The sequence below is a fragment of the Stegodyphus dumicola genome, chromosome 7 (genome assembly GCF_044657685.1).
Source record: "Stegodyphus dumicola isolate Sdum_Otavi_A_Nest chromosome 7, ASM4465768v1".
Lineage (NCBI taxonomy): Eukaryota > Metazoa > Arthropoda > Arachnida > Araneae > Eresidae > Stegodyphus > Stegodyphus dumicola.
This window is the reverse complement of record NC_140774.1, coordinates 197,575,319-197,596,533: the sequence shown is the minus strand read 5'-3', so window position 1 is coordinate 197,596,533 and position 21,215 is coordinate 197,575,319. Positions and strand designations below refer to the sequence as shown.

At 33.7% G+C, this 21,215-nt stretch overlaps 1 protein-coding gene across 5 annotated transcripts in view; it reads left to right on the top strand.

Annotated features, from left to right (window-relative positions):
• The window catches only part of LOC118197654 (rap guanine nucleotide exchange factor 2-like), a 303,724-nt gene that overhangs the window by 198,009 nt on the left and 84,500 nt on the right, over positions 1-21,215 (top strand). The window contains exon 1 of one of the 5 annotated variants that reach the window (XM_085821206.1): positions 3,983-4,184. The exons of the other annotated variants lie outside the window; for them this stretch is intronic. The gene's annotated coding sequence lies outside the window, so the exon portion shown is untranslated. Of the gene's footprint in view, positions 1-3,982; positions 4,185-21,215 lie in introns of those variants that run through there. 5 annotated transcript variants of the gene reach the window in all.

The window sequence follows — 21,215 nt, the reverse complement described above, 5'->3', positions numbered from 1 at the left end:
TTCCGAATACGGAGAGGGAAAATATTTTGCTGAAAAAGAATTATTTATTATTTATTGGTTATCTTGGGCATAATGATATTCTACCTGGCTTTTTACAGCTTATATTTAAAAGGTGTGGTGACAATATCATCAGTTTTCATTTTTTAAACAACTACTGGGACCAAATTAATTGCTGTAACTGCTAGCTTGTCAGTGTTTTCAAATGAAAATGTTTATAAAGAATTCTTTAAAATTTTGTCTAATAGCTTATTATTTCTGTTACTTGTTGAGGTGATTTTTAAAATAATTTTCCATCTATAAAGTAATAATATACTATTATATAGAATTCGTTGTTTATAGGCGTTGTGGGCACTTCTGATTTCTTAAAAATTTTTTTTGATGAGTAAACTGAAAATATTAAAAGCACTTAAATATGAAATAACAAGTTTAATGTCGTTCTAGAAGTTAAATTTATGAATAGGCAATACCAGTGAATGCATTAGCGAAAACGAATGCGTGAGTTTGATTTATAATTCACCCTGGGAACATGCTAAAAACATTCGGTGTAGAATTTCCCCACTAGAAATTGGTAATTAAAAAAAAAAAAAAATTGTTACAAACCATAACTAGCTGAACTTTGACATCTGATAGCTTAGAATTTCTGTTTAGTAACATTTGAAAGAGTTATTTCGGTTGTTATTGTTTTCATTTTGTAAAAAACGTCAGATCCGCGGCCTAACATATTTCTGTTTGCAGAAGTGTAACATTACATTCATTGCTTATCAAAGAGCCATTTAAAAATAATGTGTGTATTTCTTGATGATATATTAATGGCGACAGGATTTTAACAGAGTTATTTGTTGGCTAGAGTTTTCGGCATCTGTGCAATGATATTATTTTTGTTTGCAAAGATAATATTATTATTTTGTATCATATAAATAAATTTGTTAATATTATAAATAACATATTTTTCTAACGCTGTAACTCGGCTGTATAATTTCTTTCTTCTGTGCTATATCATCTATATCAGAAATAAAATCTAATGACTATGATGAGAAATTACGTCCTACAGCGACATACAATACAAACAGATTGATATTTTGAAAACTTGCCCTCAGGCAGTTAAGTATAAGTAAGATGCAAAGTAACAAAATGAGAAACTTAAGCAAAATAAGAACAAATACTAAAGTACTATGAAAAGAGCCTTATGATGCTATATCGAGCTTCCTAGTATCTTTTGACCTGTGAACTCTGTTAGAGCTGGACTCTGTTAGAGCTTTGTCTCCAGAGAGCTAGAATTGCACAGAGGATTCTTTAGGCTGTTGAAAATTTCAAACTTTTTCAGGTGTTTTTTAATGGCAAGTATACTAGTTTTTTTTTTTTTTTTTTTTTTTTTTTCCAGATGGTAGTAATTGAGTTAACAAATAACACTCTTTATTATTAACCCTTTGTTGCATCATGTCCACTCTAGTAGACAAAAGTTTAAATTTGCCTTAAAAGATTCCATTCCTGTGTTTATTCATTCTATATTATTAGAATTTTCAACTGTCGATCATAGATGGCTGTGTAGCATCACTAAGTAAAGCATTGCTATTTGGAAAATGGCTGCTACTTCTGTTTCCAAGTTAGTACAATTTCTCATAGTCAACATTATATAATATTGCTAACATTTTCTTATACTGCCATTTTTGATTTATAATTAGTCATTTTAGACATTTTATTTTAAATGTCAGTTCGAGAAAATTGTGGAGTGGGTAGATAAAATGTACCGAAAAGAGTGAATTGAAACACAAATGTACTGCTTATCAATCCAAAACACCACCGGAAATGTTTATGTTTGGCAAGGAATTTCTAGAACATTTGACATTTGAATCCAATAGGTACAGGTTACAAAATCGTAGCAAAATGAATTCGATCACAATCGGCGAAATAGAGGTATCTTGGGGGATCTGTATGTACATGTCAGTTGTAGATTTACCATTTAGAAGATGGTAATGATCGCTGCAAACAAGGCAGGAAATGATTTCAAATGCTATGACCGTAAATCGTTGGGAAGAGATTTGTTTGCGTGTACAAACTGTAGCAATTATTTAAAACGAAATTTGAAAAGTTATTATTATTACTAAGGTTATTTTAAGTAGAAAAAATACAAACATTTTCGTTTAACTTCTTTAGATTATTTGTATGCAACAAAGGATCAAAGAATACCCCTTCAGAAAACACGGTAACTAAAACTCGGTATACTTCATGATAATACGTATGAATTTATTCTGCTTTCTCTAGCGATAATTCTTTGATTTTGTTTTTTACTTCCTTGTACGAAGTAAAAAGGAAGTATTGTAATCGCGAAAAGCTTCAGACAGCATATTTCAACGAAAATATCCACTTTGACCGCTTTCGAATGCAATTTAACGATGTTTTTGCGTGATATCTATACGTAAGGACAGAATAAAAGACTCTTTTCCTCCAATAAAACTAAAAAACTGCTTTAAAATGAATTCTGAAGAGAATTTTTCGTGGCGTCTGTACGTACGTACGAATTTCGCATAACTCAAAAACGAGTAGCCTCAGAACGTTGAAATTTTGTATATAAGACTACTATAACATGTAGATGTGCACCTCGTAGTTGGGTTTCAATGGGCCGCGCCAAACGTATATAAATATATTTATAAATATATCCACTCTGTTACCCGGCTCAGTGATCTCAGTTTCTTTACTCTTATATGTTTGTAAATTGTACATCTTTTGCTTTAAAAATGATTGAATTATGTTGTTTTTATCTTCCGGTTAAGGGTTTTATGCCTTTAGTAAATCTGTATGCAATATTTTTAGAATTAAGTGCCGCTAAGCCTAATTTGATGGCGGCCATTGCTCTTGTTTACATTTGAAACAGCTGAGTAGCGGATTTGTTGCCAATCTAGAGAAACTTAGCTTCGCAACAACAAAAATAACGTCTTCATTTATTATTTAAATCATGCTTAATCCTTTCTGGAATTTTTTCGAGGAAATAAGCGTTTAAGATTTACTTCGTAATTTTTAATACAGATATTTTGAACTTTTATGTATTTTTGCCTTGTCGCGAAGTGAAATCTGAATTAATTGAATGAGAAATACTCAATCGTCTGTGAAAGACTGTTTTCTTTTTTGTTTTGTTTGCTTAATTTCTTTTATACATCGTTCTAGCTTTACTATATATTTGAATAGAACATGTGGCAACGATTAGATAATTCTTTAATTGATATAAATTTTGTGCATTCTGAGTTATGATATGAACGAAATATAATACTGTTAAATAAACCTAGCGCCAGAGTGTCGCTATGGTAAACAAATACTAGAGTGAATTTTAAAGAATGCATTTATTGTGTTGTGGTTTATGCGCTGTCGGCGAAGTAGATTTAATTCAATCCAATAAGTTTAAATGAAATGCAAGAAAAAATGCGTATAATTTAATATTGCGTACAAGGAAGTCATGTGGTGTACACATCAGATTTTTACCATTTAATCGTCTGTATGTCGCCTTATAAAGGCGCAATTCCGTTATCTGTTTATGTGTAATCTCTTGTATGCGAATTGATCGTAGAGGCAGCGAATCTGTATTTCGCATTCCTCGGGCTGTTAAGCGCAGCTGAATTCCGAATTAAAGCGAATATGGAAATGAGGACTCCGTTTAATAGAGCGACGCCCCCTCTTCCCTACATCTGATGTAATTTCACGGAAGCTCTCATTTAATGCGCGTTGCGTTCGACAGGCCTTGGTACAACCGTATAGACAGGAAACTTTAAATCAAACGTTAATGTTTTCGAAGAAGAGCGTATGCTCGCTCATAAATGAGATCCACAAACCCCGATTTAATGGGGTTCGTGTCCTTGAAATGAGTGTTTATGCACATTTTTGGGATTTTTGTATTTGTGACCCATTGGCAGTGTTCTGTGCGTGCAGTCTCGTGTTGTCGCTTTCTGCGCGTGGTGAATAAGGAAATGTTTTGACGTCGTTTGTCCCAGTTTGAGAGTAGTGTTTTCGTTTTCCATCGTTCTGTCGAGAAGGGAATCGTACATAACGTGCAAGTCTGGATATTATTGTTTAACTCTCGCAAAAAGTATGAATAATAACATCCATCTATGCGCAGTGGATCCTCATGTTTAGACCCGCCTTCTTAGCGTGCCTTTGTGGTGTAGTGGTCTGCACGCTGGACGCGTATTCCAGAGGTCTGTTGTGGTTCGATTTCCGGCGAAGTCCTAGCTCATTTTTCACATCTGCTTCCGAAATATCTAATCTCTCTACTAACTGTATTAAGGGGACTCATACACCTTAAAACCCATAAGATCTTCGAATAGGTGACTGTTGCAAGAATTGGAATAACTTATTTATTTTAAAAGCAATTACTTCCAACTTTTTACAGCTGACTACATAATATAGCTGCTTTCTGAAATAGTCATCAGAAAGTTTGTGTTGCCCCAAATATTTTTTATAATTTAATCCGCTTTGTGACAATATATTTCGTCATGTTTCCACCTTGCGCGCACAGTTTAAAACCTTCTGTTGCATAGTTTAATTCCATATTTAATATATAGCTTTTATAACATTTGGAAACTACTGTGAACCTAAATTTCTAAAAATTTCATATTCGGTTTTTATTTTATTTTGAGTTGAGTTTAGAAAACGTATTTTATTAAAAAAATTTGCAATGTTTTCGTCCATAAAATTTTTCAATATTAAAATATTCAACAGATTTTTGGTTCAGTTAGAAAATAGTGCCCATATAAAGAATTCCATCCAATTTTAAGTATGTATCATTAGACATTTTTAAAATATCCTGCGCGCAAGGTGGAAAAATGGAGAAATATGTTATCACAAAGCGCATTAAATTATTAAAATATTTGTGGCAACACAAACTTTCTGATTACTATTTCAGAAAGCAGCTATATTATGTAGTCAGCTGTAAAAAGTTGGAAGTAATTGCTTTTAAAATAAATAAGTTATTTCAATTCTTGCAATTCGAAGATCTTATGTGTTTTAAGGTGTATGAGTCCCCTTAAATGGAATGAAGCATCTTTTACGTTATTTTTCTATTTAGTCACCGGTTTTGCAGTGCCCAGGAAGTTTGTCTTGTTGAGTGATCCTTGCACAGCGTCAATATAACCTGTTCATTAGTCTTGAATTTCTTTCCTCTTAAAAATTGTTGATTTATGACAATTTTTAACTAATGTTTCCACTCTACAACGCTTATGCACTTAAGCTACCAAAACTTATCTTTGATCGCGATTCTCCATCGACCTGAATTAGTAAAGTAAGTACATCATCTTTAACATTTTGATATTCTTGGCCGACCGAGCGTGTGGTGCATTTCTGCTGTCACTCATCTGACGTTGTTTAAAAGACTTTTACCAATCATACACTCTAAGAGAATAGTTCTCAACTTGTTTTGCCCCATGCACCACCACTTTCGCCATTACCAGAAGATCATTCATTCCCCTTCCTCTTTTGCAAACCTAAAATACACATATACATTTATTTAAATTTAGACTATTTTTTTAGCATTTTATAAATTAAGCAACAAAACGTAACTTACATAAATACTAAAACTTGAATAAAGCTAAGTTTTTTTTTTTTTTTTTTTTTTTTTTTTTTTAATTTGTACTATTAACTTAGTCAAATTTTCAATCGTTAATAAAATACATTTTATTCATCCACTCGAGTTCAAATACATTTTTTACTTCCTTGTACGAAGTAAAAAGGAAGTATAGTAATCGCGAAAAGTTTCAGGCAGCATATTTCAACGAAAATATCCATTTTGAGCGCTATCGAATGCAATTTAACGACGTTTTTGCATGATATCTGTACGTAAGGACAAAATAAAAGACTCGTTTCCTCCAAAAAACTTATAAAATTGCTTTAAAATGAATTCTGAAGAGAATTTTTCGTGGCGTCTGTACGAACGTACCTACGTGTCTCGCATAACTCAAAAACGAGTAACCTCAGAACGGTGAAATTTTATATATAGGTCTGCTATAACATGCAGATGTGCACCTCGTATTTTGGTTGCAATCGGCCGCACCTAACGTATATAAATATATATATCCACTCTGTTACCCGGCTCAGTGATCTCAGTTTCTTTATTCTTATATGTTTGTAAATTGTACATTTTTTGTTTTAAAAAATAATTGAATTGTGTTGTTTTTATCTTCCGGTTAAGGGTTGAATGCCTTTACTAAATCTGTATGCAATATTTTTAGAATTATCAACAATTTTAAAGTTGTTTAAGTGCCGCTAAGCCTTTTTTTATGGCGGTCATTGATTGTTTACATTTGAAACAGCAGACTAGTGGATTTGTTGCCAATCTAGAGAAACTTAGCTTCGCAACAACAAAGATAACGCCTTCATTTATTATTGCCAATTAAATCATGCTTAATCCTTTCTGGAATTTTTTCGAGGAAATAAGTGTTTGAGATTTACTTCGTGATTTTTAATATAGATATTTTGAGTTTTTATGTATTTTTGCCTTCTCGCGAAGTGAGAACTGAATTAATTGAATAAGAAATATTCAATCGTCTGTGAAAACTGTTTCTTTTTTGTTTTATTTGCTTAATTTCTCTTATACATCATTCTAGTTTTATTATAGTATTTGAATAGAACATGTGGCAACGATTAGATAATTCTATTCTTTAAATGATATAAATTTTGTGCATTATGAGTTATAATGTGAACGAAATATAATACTGTGAAGTGAATCTAGCGCCAGAGTGTCGCTATGGTAAACAAATACTAGAGTGAATTTTAAAGAATGCATTTATTGTGTTGTGGTTTTTGCGCTGTCGGCGAAGTAGATTTAATTCAATCCAATAAGTTTAAATGAAATGCAAGAAAAAATGCGTATAATTTAATATTGCGTACAAGGAAGTCATGTGGTGTACACATCAGATTTTTTAAATATATTATAAGACTTACAAATATGATCGTTTATTAGGAATTTTCACATGCTATAAAAATTAATTTTATAACAACTTCTAAATAATAGTACATGACTGTGATAAATGGAATTGTAATTAACATAAATAAGTGGCAACAGTAAGACAGAGTTCTAAAGATTTTTAAAGTGCAGGAAATTAAAGAATTGTAGTTTTAAAGAGTTGGATGAAGCGGATGTAATGTCCCATTATGTTGCGAAAATTCAATAGTGATACATCTAGGACGAAAACTCTTCGCAGCAGGTTTAGTATATGCCACCTTGAGTCGGGTGAAATCATTAGATGGAATATTAATTGAAGAACTGGACTGCTCGAAACTCACTGCAAAGGTTCCTTGCAATACTGATGCATTACAAGAGATGGGTAGAATGGGAAATTATAGACAACTACGAGCTTCGCAAATTAGAAACGAAAAAATTTTAATAATGTTAATAAAAAGTAATTAAATAAAATTTTTCTTTGTTGACCTACGTAGGAATTGACTTGATTTTTTTACATTACTTGTTTATGTTATAAGGTATTTCTCCCACTTCCCTACCGGTCCTTCGTGGTGTAACGGTAGCACGCTGGGCCGGTATACCAGAGCTCCGTGGTTCGATTCCCGGCGAAGGCGTTTGCTATTTTTCATCATTTCTGGCTTCCAATTAACCTAATGACTCTACAAGTGGCGCCCGAACTAAAAGGGTTGTGGATGATGATTCTCCGCACCCAGGATTTGGCGACTAGGTCCCCTAAAACCCTAGTCGCCCTTCAAAAAGGGGAGTATATAAGGTATTTCTCCCACTTCCCTAGCGGTCCTTCGTGGTGTAACGGTAGCACGCTGGGCCGGTATTCCAGAGGTCCGTGGTTCGATTCCCGGCGAAGACGTTTGCTATTTTTCATCTTTTCTGGCTTCCAATTAACCTACTGACACTACAATGTACTAAAACTAAATACTTAACAGCTAAATAAAAGACTGATTGCATTCCTCCCTGAAGGTATGAAATCTCCTCCTCTGTGGGGAATCTCCCCAAGTTATGAACCTCTGCTGGATAAGAGGGACAGTCACCTCCAAACTGATTTTTGAGTCTCGAATAAATCAGAGACGAACGACACCTTCACCAGCTATACAGGAATCCTTGTTCAAAATACATTTCTTAGTCCAGTAGTTATTCAACATTTACAATATCACACACCTGGCTGAAAAAAATGATAAATTCAAATAAATTTGAGCTAAAACATTTGCTGTCTTCTTTACGAGGAAAAAGATTATTAAATAAAAAGTTGCAGTTTTATGGTGCGACTCTGCCCTCGCCGAAGCAAGTCCCTTATCTTGGAGTTATCCTCATTAATTCTATTACATCGTTCTCCCCATACATGCATTCTGTTATCCAGAAGTTATGAAAGCGTAAAGCGTGGACGTTTTCGAAAAGTATAAACGTAGTATGAAAAATTAATAAATTTAATTTAGTAAGAATGAGAAGAAAAAAAGAAAAGAATAATGAATAAAATGCTTGTTAAAGAAATTTTTTTAATGTGCGGAAATCTTAAATTTAAAACAGCAGAGAATAAATTTAAAGAAAGGATTCAGAAAGACGAAGAAGTGACCGTCTTGCTTGTTTCATGTGTATAGTAGAATTAGTTTAAGTTTCTTGATCCATGCTTTAATTAAATTAACACTGGAGCACTGTCTAGTGGTCCTGTTATTGTGTAAATCGGTAGTGTGGCATATACAGGCACTGTAGAGTTACACAATAATCGTGATTTTCTATAAAAATGTTTTGCATAAAAAGTATGCTGTTTACATGTGAAGCGTTCCGTAGTGAATCTATAGTTTTTGGAGGAATTACCATTTGCAAAAATTTATGACCTAACCTATAGCATAATTTTTACCGATTCTTGGAGGGAGGAAGCACTTTCCGTCATAAGCTGCCGTAACTGATTATGCAGGAAAATAAACTGAATTTTGATGTTGCATAATTAATTAGGCGTTCTCTGGAGCCGTTGAATTGACGCTGAAGACTTTCATTTTAAGAAAAGTTCCAATCTATTGAAGTGGAAATTTTTATTGATCCTTTCAGGAAATATAAAAAGAGGAAGATGGAGTTCTCATTCATATGGAAATTACTGTTGAAAGTTTTTTTTTTTAAAGGATGACATTTTAAAAGTCATTTGAACTTGTCATTTCACGTCGTTGCATTATATAATAGTGCGAAAGTGCTTTGCTATTTAATTTTGGAATCACACGTATCTTTGTAGGGGCGTACGCAAGATCTGTTCATGAGTAATATCAAGCTGTTTTTAAAAGTCAGATTATTTATCTTTCATAAGTGTCACAATCAGGTTATTTATTAGTCAGATTTACATAAGTGCTAAAGCCTCTGAACAATATCTGTATACTATGATGAGTACACAAGGAAATGAAATTATCTGCTATATGTCTATAAGTAATTTCTTTTGCTGCTTATTGTTAACTGTTATTACAGCGAATTAGCTGTGTTAGAATTTTCATAGTTTTTTTACTTACATAGAATAAATATGAATCTCTGTGAACAGAAAATTCTTCGTGGAAGAACACCCTTTTGTTCAGACTTACAATCCATCTCGCCACGTTCCAGGAACTGAAAATTACTAAACTGAATATATCTAAATTGAACTTTAAAGGAAATGAGGAAAATTTAATATAATGAAAGCGTTTTTTAAATGCATGTTTCTATAAGTTTTTTTTTTTTTTTTTTTTTTTTTTTTTTTCCAGTCGAAAGATGCAATTTGCTAAAAGGGCTACTAATTTCGTTTTGGCATTTTGCGTCGGTTCACTTTTCAAATTGTTGCCACCAAATATTAGAGCCCTGTACTGTATTTAAAGAAATTAAACAATGAAGAATCTCCATAAATGTATGTATGTTTCTCACATTGTGATAAAACGACGGTACCTAGAGACATCCGGTTTTGAATAACGTAATCCTCCACCCGAATATGGGCGTCTCTAAGCCCATATTTAGAATTTGTAATTTGTTTTATTATTCATTTCATATTTTATAAAACTTTAACGAGTTTTTGATTAAAAAACTCGACGATTTCAAAGCGAGCAATGGCAACACTGTACGGTGGAGGGGGGGGGGAATAAGCTGCAGCGCGCGAGACTGTATATCGGAAATTCTAAAGATATGCTCTTTTTAAATTATTTTGCGATACCGCTGTTGAATTAAATTTTATTTAATTTAAAGTGCCGAAGAACATGTTATTTAATAAATAACAGTAACACGCAAAACGTTAAAAAAAGGCCCCTTTTGGGCGTAATATAAAATCTAAAAACTTTCAGGTTTTTCTTTTCTTTCCCCCCTTTTTTTTTATTTTTAAATCGTAATTTTATGTCCATAAAATCTGATGCTTTTTTAGAGAAAAATTGAGAACATAACTAATAATAGCAACTACGATAATAAAATATAAACGAACATCATGTATTGTGTACATGGAACAGAATCTTTTGAGTTTCGAATATTACTCTACAAGTTTATTGCAGTTCATTGTAAAGGTTTCTGTAACTTTGAGGCTGTTTCCGAAAATTTTCGGGATTTCGAACGCTACCATATACACGTATTGGCATCATTCGCAGGGGGAAGGGGACGTTAAAAGTGAATTGTTTTAATTTTGTGTTGAAATTAGTTTATTTTTGAGTTATAGAGCTTTCTTCACATACATTTTCTCCTAATCTTTTTAACACTGGATGTTGAATAAATATTCACGTCATCTTTCTGTATTTTGTCTTTTATACCTCACTGGATTCCACTTACTTCCGAATGTTTAAAGCTTCCTAGTTATATTTTATTTTTCTTTTCTTTCATAATATCCTTGAGGCTGCAATTCCCCTTTGCTCGGAGAAAAAATAAAATTAAATGAAAAATGAAAACAGCTATTTTGCTTGTTTCCTTCAAAAATACAAAACTGGAAGGTGTTTAATCCGCTTTAAAATAATTAACTAAAATATAACCTCACAGGTAAAAGTATTTGTTTCAAACTTAGCATGTGTTTAGTCTTATTATTTTGCTAAGGAAACTGTAGTACATTATAAAGTGATAGCTTGATGCTTTGATAAAGCTGGACAAGCAAAAATGCAATAAGAATAAAATATCTATTTTAGTCATAGTTTGTTTGAGTTGCGAAACTTTTCTGGTGCACTATTAAACCATATAAATGTACTGAAAATTATCGCATTCTTTCGTGCCTACTTTTGGGCTGTAAGAGGTTAATATATCTAGCTATAGTTTCTCCGTCCCAGCCCGACTGTGAGCGTAAACATGCATGCGCCATTCGCATCGATTTATTTATGAAATAGGGAAGATGAGCATGAAAAGTTCCACCTCGGGGAGGGGGGGCAGTTCCGATTTGATTTTTTAATCCATGCCAGCTGATGTTTCACTAGATGAAAGCAAATGCTTAACTGCGTAGAAAATTCTTTCTCTGTGTAGACGATGTTTATTTAAAAAATAAAAAAAAAAAAGTGTTCAATTATCATAGTAGTAAATGCTATCAGTTGTCGTCTAGCAGATTTGCTGGAATATGTGTGTGTTGGGGGGGGGAGAATTAGTTTTGAAACTTTGTAGACATATCTGCGTAAATCGTAAGTAGTAGAAATACTTGTGCTATTCCTTGCTAAAGAAAAGTTTTAAACCATTTAGTGTTGTATTTTATTTTTAATAGCATTCATTAAATGCAGATCGATATAAAACAAAATAAGTAAAACAATAATAATAATAACATTAAATTAAATTAAAAACTTTCAGATTTTATATTATGCCCAAAGGGGCTTTTTTTTTTCCTTTTACTTTACCTTTATTTATTAAATATCATGTGCTTCGCACTTAAGCTATAAAATTCAATTCAACAGCAGTATCACAAAATATTTAAACACAGCATATTTTCAGAATTTCCGATATACAGTCTCGCATGCTGTAATGTTGCCATTGCTCGCTTGAAAATCGTTGAGTTTTGAGTGAATCAAAAATTCGTTAAAGTTTTACAAAATTTGAAACGGATAATAAAACAAATTCACAATTCGGGCTTCCGAGTGCTCATGTTCGATTGGAAGACTACGTTATTCAAAATTGGTGGTTCTAGGTATGCCTTTTTTTTCCCTCGCAATGCGAGAAACATTAATGCTGATTTTTCATTATTTAGTTTCTTTAAATATAATACATGGTGATAATATTTTGTTGGCAACAGTTTGAAAAGTGAACGAACGCAGAAATAGAAACGACGCAAAATGCTGTTCTGAGACTAATAGCCCTCTGGGTCTAACGCCCCTTTGAGCTAATAATAAAATATATGTATATTTTACGAAGCTTAGTCAAAACTATTGTTTATTAATTGTTAATTTTTTTTAAAAAAATATTCTCAGTGCAATATAAATCAAAGTATTATTTCTGATTTCCGAAAAGAAATACTCTTCATTGCAGGATGTGTACAATCTTTCTGGACTTTTATGAGAAGGAAGCTGCATTCTTTCTCTGTTTCTTGGGTATTCCTTCTATGACAAGGAAGTTCTTGCTTTTTTTTTTTTTTTCCCAATTTATTGAGCATAAAGCGGGTCATACGAAGATGGTAGAAAAAGCAGCAAAATTAAGTATCCTGCAACGTAGAGGAAGTGAGCCAAATTGAAAGAATGCAAGACATAACACTCTATTTCCAGTTTAGTGTTACTTCGTGCAATGTTGATAAGACAGTCTTGAATTATTAGATAAATACAAGGAAATTTTATATTTTAAAAATGCAGAAAAATCGAAACAAATGCTTAAGAAGCCCTGACGCAGATTCAGAATTGTAGTTTTGATTTTATTTCAAGTGGAATTAAATATACATATGCCTAACGGTCTTTACTATTTCGGTATTAAATGTGATATCCCTTGCTTAAAAATGTTTTGCTTTGGGGGAGGGGTTACCAGTTTGAGTTATTTGGGGGGAGGTGAATGGTTAATCGTTTAGTAGTAGAATTTGCATGTTCAGTTTCAACATATGGAATTTTTTTTTTCCAATGGCAGATTGTGAACAATTACAAATGTAACCTAGTCCATTAATCTATACAAGGCCAGATGTGGTGGTGTCTTTATTATCGAGGCACCTAATAGGTGGGCCACCATCGCCTTTCCTATGAAGGGACGGACTGTTACAACCATGCCTGCTCCGGGATTCGAACCCAGGCCCTTCGGCATCGCAGTCAGCTTCCCTGACCACTATACCGACTGGGCGGCACATATGGAAATTTAGTACAAGCATAATCATATTTTAAAAATTAAAGACAGCCGCTAAGAGGAAAATTTATTTGCATATAGAAAAGTTTGCATGCGTCGAATACAAACTCGATTAACCGAGGTTCTCCAGTAATCTTATAAAGTATTTCTCCCGTATTCTTAGCATGCCTTCGTAGTCAGCACGCTCGACGCGTATTCGAGAGGTCTTGGTTCGAGTCCCGACGAAGGCGTTGCTCATTTTTCATCTTTCTTGTTTCTTCGAAATAACCTAATGTCTCTACATTGGCGACCGAACTAAAAGAGGTGGTGAATGATGATTCTTCACCACCAAGATTTGGCGATTGGGTCCCATAATCCCCAGTCGCCTTTTAAAAGGAGGAGTATATAAGGTATTTTATCCCTTCTTTCTACATGCCTTCGTGGTGTAACGGTAAGCACACTCGGCTCGTATTCTAGAGGTCCAGGTTCGAGTCCCGGCAGAGACATTGCATATGTTTCACATCTTAACTGTTGCCACGAAATATATTTAGTTAAACTAAATAATGACGAATCTGCACGAATGTTTCTCGCATTGTGAAAAAACAGCGGTACCTAGAGCCATCAAATTTTGAATAACGTAGTCATCCAACCGAACATGGGCACTTGGAAACTTGAATTTGGAGTTTGTTTTATTATCTGCTTCAAATTCTGTAAAAATTTAACGAATTTTTGATTAACAAACTCAACGATTTCAAAGCGGGTAATGGCAACACTGTAAGGGGAAGGGGGGAAACACATTTTTATCTCCAGCGTGCGAGACTGTGTATCGGAAGTTCTAAAGATATTCTCTTTTTAAATTATTTGTGATATTACTGTTGAGTTGAGTTTTATAGTTTAAGTGCGACGAACATGAAATTTAATAAATAAAAGTAACACACAAAAAGTTAAATGCCCTTCTATAATAAAATCTGAAATATAAATATGTAATATAAAATCTGAAATATAAATGTGTATTATAAAATTCGAAAGCTTTCAGTTTTTTAATTATTATTATTCGCTTGCTTATTCATGTATCAATTTTTGTTATTTTAATGTTACTTAATATCTAATGTAATAATACTCATTTATAAAATGGCATTTTCAAGTTTTAATCGATTTAAAAGGAAAGGTGTGGTGGTGTATTTAATTATAGCAAAGCACACTAGGGCTATCTGTCTAAGGGGAGGGATGCCTTCGTGGAGGACTTTTTAAGGAAAACTGGCTCGTATACACGTTACACATGGGGAAAACCACGAAAACACCCATGCAGCCAGCCCGTTCGCGGGATTCGAACCTCGGACCGAACTACCAGTGTTCAGCGACTTTACCGCTCGGCCGCTGGTGGGCCTTTAAAAGGAAAGAGGAAGTTGCTTTGTGCGCATTATATTCATATGCTTCTTTAAAACTAATGTGCGTATTTCTTGGAGATAATACTTACTAAAGGTGGACTATGATATATTACTGCATTTAATAAGGTACTTTTATGCACTATTTTGACAAATATGCATGGCTTTATTATATTATATCCTCAAATAGTTTTTGTATGGGGCTTTTTTTCCTTTTAGGAAAATATTTATTGGCTTCGGAAAGGTCACCTCCGCGTGTGTGCTTAAAGCGGTTCTTTAAATATTATTAAACCCTACTATTTCAGTAATTCTCAATGCCTTCGCGAAAATATTAACTGGAAAAGAGAGAAATCTGAAATAGTTCAGATTTTAACGATCGCCCAAAAGGATTTATTAAGGTTTCTTAAGCTCTCGCTGAGGTCGCAGCTCACTAGTCTGCTGTTGCCCTCACTGCTGCTAATCCATTTCTTATTAGCTTTGTTGATAAGCATCATTTTCTTCTTACGTATGCCATATACAATTCAACAGGAAAATTAGGAAGATTTTAATATCTTACAATTATCTATGCAGCGTTGAGCGCTGGCGTAGATTGCTCTGTTTGATTTTCAATCTTATCTCGGTTCATCATATCAATGTTCAGTTTTCTTAATAAGATAGCTTAAAAAAAATATTGTGTGTTTTTATTATTAACATTCTTTGTCTTAACTTTATTTATGGAATATGATGTTCTTTTCTTTTTTCTTTCTTTCTTTATTTATTATTGTTATAGAGGATCGGAATTTACAAACCATCGGTCAAGTATTGTGAAAGCGTGACCACAAATTCAGGCCCACCAGCGGCCGAGCGGTAAAGTCGCTGAACACTGGTAGTTCGGTCCGAGGTTCGAATCCCGCGAACGGGCTGGCTGCATGGGCGTTTTCGTGGTTTTCCCCATGTGTAACGTGTATACGAGCCAGTTTCCCTTAGAAAATCCTCCACAAAGGCATCCCTCCTCTTAGGCAGATAGCCCTAGTGTGCTTTGCCATAATTAAATACACCAAACACCATGACCACAAATTCGTACTTGCAGTGACATCTATTATTCTTTCGTAGCATGTTCTTTCGATGTATACTGTTGTGCATGTGTTCTTGGTTCATTACTGCTTTTTCAAAAATCTTTAATCACGTCTGTTCTGTTTCCTTGTTGAAGGCCGAGGTTTAATTTATAATTTGATGCTGTAGAAGTGCAAAAATTACCCCAATCTTTTTATGCATTTTCAATCAACTTTTGTCGATTGCATCTACGGTATCATTGTTAAGAGGGTAAGGGATACTGAACAAGAGGGAATTGAGCAAAATAAACCTCGAAAAGGGTACAGTGAGGGGGGGGAAAGTAGGGAAATTATTTTTTATATGAACGTTTTGTAACCTTTTTTTTTTTGTTTAAAATACATTAGAAAAATTATTCTGGAACATTCTGTGTATTTCAGAGATAGCACTAAATGCGTTTGAAAATGTCTCAATCATTCGCATGAAATCATTTCCCTCCTTGCCTCATTTTACTGTCAGAAACTCTTCAATCTTTGCGACATATTACACGGAGGAGCAATGATTTCTATCCATCTGGTGTATCAAAGCGAGATGACGTGAGCAATTTTATCGTAGTCGACGATGAACTTGTCGATTTCTTTGAAACAATGGATGTTATGCTCTCAAACCGCAGATATCATCGTAGACCGCTTTTTAATCCTTTGTGGGCTATAAACTGGTCGTCGGAAAATTGTTCCAAATGATCTCTGCTGGGCGGTTTTTATCATGCAATGAATATGTAATGCGTTTTAATGGTTAAAAAGAACATGCTGATCATATCAGCTGTAATGATTGCAATGCTAGTCAGTCCTCTCGCTAGCTTCAAGTTTTATATATTTGCGCAATTAATAGCGGTATTTCAATTTTAAGAGCAAGTAATGTAGTAACTACATTGTTTCAGTGAAATGGATCTTTTTGCGGATAGTAAACCTTGATTATCGGAAGTGATATCCACCGATTCTATCTGGAATAATTGAAAATTTTAATGACATAGAATACTGTAGCCATCTGGAACAAGAAAAGCTAATTCTTATGTTACAATATCAATTTTAAGTCTTTTTCATTTTTTATTTCGTTTTGGCATGTTGCGTTGGATCACGATAAATGTCGGTTCACTTTTTAAATTGTTGCCACCAGACATTATAGCCCTGTATTATATTTAAAGAAATTAAATAGTGAAGAATATGCGTAAAAGTATGTGTGTTTCTCGCAGTGTGCTGAAACAACGGTACCTAAAGCCATCAAATTTCGAATAAATTACGTTTCCACTCGAATATGGGCATCTGGAAGCCCAAATTTAGAATTGATTTTATTATCTATTTCATATTTTGTAAAACTTTAAGGAATTTTTTATTAAGAAACTCCACGATTCAAAGCGAGCTATGGCAACACTGTACGGGGATGGGAAGGATTTTTTGTTTGTTTGTTTGTTGTTGTCTGTAGCGCGCGAGACTGTGTATCGGAAATTCTAAAGATACGCTCATTCTAAAATTATTTTGCGATATTGCTCTTGAACTGAATTTTATGGTTTAAGCGCGAAGAATATGATATTTAATAAATAAAGGTAACACAGGAAACGTTAAAAAAACGCCCCTTTGCGCGTAATGTAAAATCGAAAAGCTTTCAGTTTTTTTTTTTCCCCCCTTTTGAGCCAGAAGGTATTCGTATACCTTTAAAACACCAAATTTTCGATGGAAATATCTATTTTGCTTTTCCGATTTAATCAAAGTCACATTTTCCTTCTTCGCAATTCCATCTTCTTTACAGCCATAGGCCCACCTAGCGGCCGAGCAGTAAAGCTGCTGAGCACTGGTAGTTCAGTGCAAGGTTCGAATCCTACGAACGGGTGGCTGCGTGGGCCCTTTTGTGGTTTTCTCCATATGTAACATGTTTACGAGCTAGTTTCCTTTAAGAAGCCCTCCACGAAAGCAAATAGCCCTAAAGGCTTTGGAGTAATCACATAAGCCAAACGTTACAGCTATAATATTGCTAAATATTTGTGTAGGTACGAGTTGAAGCAAGGCCGGCACCTGTGTATTTATCTATTTATATTAGGTTTCTCCGAACCTTGTTAAGTGCTGAGTTTCCATACCTGATAGAATTTGGAGGAAGAACACCCCAGGGAATCGGTCCGAGGGTCTCTCGTATACTATATCCCTACCACAATTTCTTCCACTAATCTGTCTCTCTTCCGCTACTACTAATCTTTAAAGAGGATTTTGATTTTCCGTGTATTTTGGCTACCTGTTTGCTGCACAGACGCTTTATGCTTACAAACATCCATGCCTTTTGCGGGATTCGAACCCGCAACGTCACTGACCGCTGAGATTCAGTTTCAGTTTTAATCACTACAGTGGTAAGCCAATTCTTGATTATTTCAATACATTCTCCACAAGTCATTATATTGAGCCAGTTCTTTAAGGATCTGATTATCTTCACAATTATACACAACAGACATCATCGTAGGAGGAAATTTTAATGCATTCAACCATTTTGGGGGAGTAGATAAAGAAAATGAAAGTTTTGGAAATTGTAGAATCGATCAATTAACTATGTTTGAATACATCCGATTTCCCACTAATGCTAATTACCCTAATTTACAATAAATAGTTTCAAGCAATACGTTAATAACTGGATAGCAGATGATTTTGGTACTTTGAGTAACTATAGTGCCATAACCTTCAGCTTGATTTTATTAGAAGACATTCATAAAAATAAGATTCAATGCAATCTGCGGTAGCAACAGTAAATTTAAAACATACCTGAAACCGTACATTACTCAACTAAGCTCTAATCTGAGTGTCCTGTCAAACAGAGGAAGATCTAGATCATGCCTGGAATGAATTTGATGAAATCTAATAGCTTGTCAACCGTAAATACTGTACATACTTATTCAGTTGGTAATGGATTCTAAATTTGAACAGTAAATGATGGACTGTAAATTCGAATCTCTAAATTCCATCCATCTCTTACGCATCCCAAAATATTGCTATCTTCAAATCTTCAAGTCATCATCTATAAAATTATCGCGTAGAAACTATTATAAATTTGTCTTGGCTATTGCAGTCCGTGATTAATTTAATGAATTAAAAGTATTTTGTTTATAAAGGATCTAAATTCTGCGGTGGTTAACTTTCATTTTACTGTAACTTCCTCTGTTTGACAGACACTCAGATTAGAGCTTAGTTGAGTAATGTATGGTTTCAGGTTGACTCAAAGCATTAATACATTTGTTGATGTGTAAGTGAAAATAGTTGTGTAGGCGTTTTTATATTTGCTGAATGAAACGTTTCTTTTTGTCTTATTATCTTTCTTGTTGTCCTCCCGCCTTAGCATGCCTTCGTGGTGTAATGGTAAGCACACTCGGCGCGTATTCGAGAAGTCCGAGGTTCGAGTCCCGGCGAGGACATTGCTCATTTTTTATGTCTCCTTCTTCAAAATAACCTAATAACTTTCAGCTAGTCTTTAGTCGTTATTCAAGTCAGCGATTGATAGGAGTGATTTTTCTGGTAATAAATTATGTCAGTCTTACGTAGCACTTTCGTTTGGAGTTTTATGGGTGACTGACATCTCCCCTTGTCTTTTCTTTTAGGTTCTATGTGCATATTACATTATTTTTTGAAGAAGTTTTTACTGTGCAAGTGATATGAAATATATTTAATGCAAAAATTTTCTTAAAAATTGGCAATGGGATTCTTGTCTTTCTTACATGCACTAGCATTTTTAGACCTTTAAAATTTTAAATACTGTGCAACCCAAATTTCCAGGCGAAATCATTTAAGAATTTTAGAGAAAACCGAAATCGCTGTGAACAAATAATTTATACGGTAATACCTCGAAGGTATGCGAAAAGGTGAGACTGACAAAAGCGCGTAAGGTTTATGTAAATCGGGCTCTATCTTTGCGTAATATAGAATTTTTGGTTAAATAAGACTAAGGGGTAAAGAAAGTTTGTTTCGGAAAAAAAAAAGTGTAATAAAGAATGCAGTTTTTTGTACAGATCATTATAAAATAGAAGCTAGCACGCCTGTGTGATTATCATTCGTTTTCTGCAAAATTTGTTACCCCTTTTTGAACTGAGCCGAGGTTTCTATCAACCTTGTAAAATATATGCTTTTCCGGTAGATCTGGGTTTTAGGTATCGGTTTCTTAGCAGCTGTTTGCTACGTTTCTATGTAAGCTTATTTCTGTCAGCTGTTTGCTATGCGGCTCCAACAGCCCGCTGAGGTCATCACTATCAACTTCCAAATCTAATTGACTGGTAAGATTGACAAATTCTTGTATTACACTCACTCGTGTCAATTCCTGGCGTTGTTTTCGTCTCACTTTTGAAGAAGAATAGAATAATATTCTTCCAGAGAACAACATTCCAAGGTTTTTTGAGATATTTCATTCCAGGATTATAAGGAACCTAGTGTCGAGTTTGCGAGTAGCTTAAGTCGGGGTAGTACTGTAATCGAAAAATTGTTTTTGTTGAAGAATATGAGATGCTTCCGAAAATTTGTGAATTTAATTTCCGCTTTATTTTTATTAATCGTCTGTATCACCACTTTATTTTAAAAACTACGTGGAAGTTTTAGCTATTTTTTTGGCCACATTGCTTCGCTTCTGTCAAGTGAAGCGTAACAATGGTTTTACTGAAATTTATGAATAGTTCGATGACTTTTTTGCTGACTGACTTTTTGACGAATAAACATGAAGAATTTGAATAATACATGGGAAAATCGATTCTGAAGTGGAGCTAGAACACAATTCTGTGAAATATTCCCAAATTCTAACATATGTTTTGGTTAATGGGATTCGAACTTTGGACCAAACTACCAAACGACTTTACCGCTCGGCCGCTGGTGGGACTAAATTTTAACATATATGTAATTTATAAAGCAGCTTTATGTGATAAGTTAGATTTTTATTACTATTATGGTAAGGTTGTATGCCTCAGATATTTATCCTGTTGATCCATATACGTTTCTAAAAAAAATCAGAAAAATTATAAAATCCTTATTCTTACTTCTTATTCCACATACCTTCTTGAAAGAGGTTATGCATATCTATATTTCATGGATATAATTTTTATTTGTAATATAAATTTTTTCAAATTGTGATCACTTTCCAGACTAATCAATAAATGAGAATAATAATAAAATTTTCATTTATTAGTAATAACTTTTTTAAAGATTAGTATATAATATGTTGCTTTTTAATCGCTCTGTTTGATTTAGTTATTTAAATTTCATTGCTGAATAATTTTTAAAATTAGTCTTCTAGCGTGAAAAATCGGTAATGTTGTCAGCATATATAATTTTAATGCATTTAAAATGAAACTTCACGCTCTATACGTAAACTATTGCGTAAACTATATATTAAATTATAAAAACGCATATTTTAATTAAGATTACAACCACTTCCGCATATATTTCGAAGGTCATTTTTCACAATAACCACTAAATTTAACACTGGCTTCCGTGAATATCATTGGAATCCTGGATTATGAAGCTCATTTAAGTTCCTCCGAGACTTTGTAGGTATTAGTGTGTTCTAAAACAAGCATTCAAGTAATCGCTTTAATTTTGTTTGAAGCAAGCGTGCTAATTCTTAATTATTCAGATTTG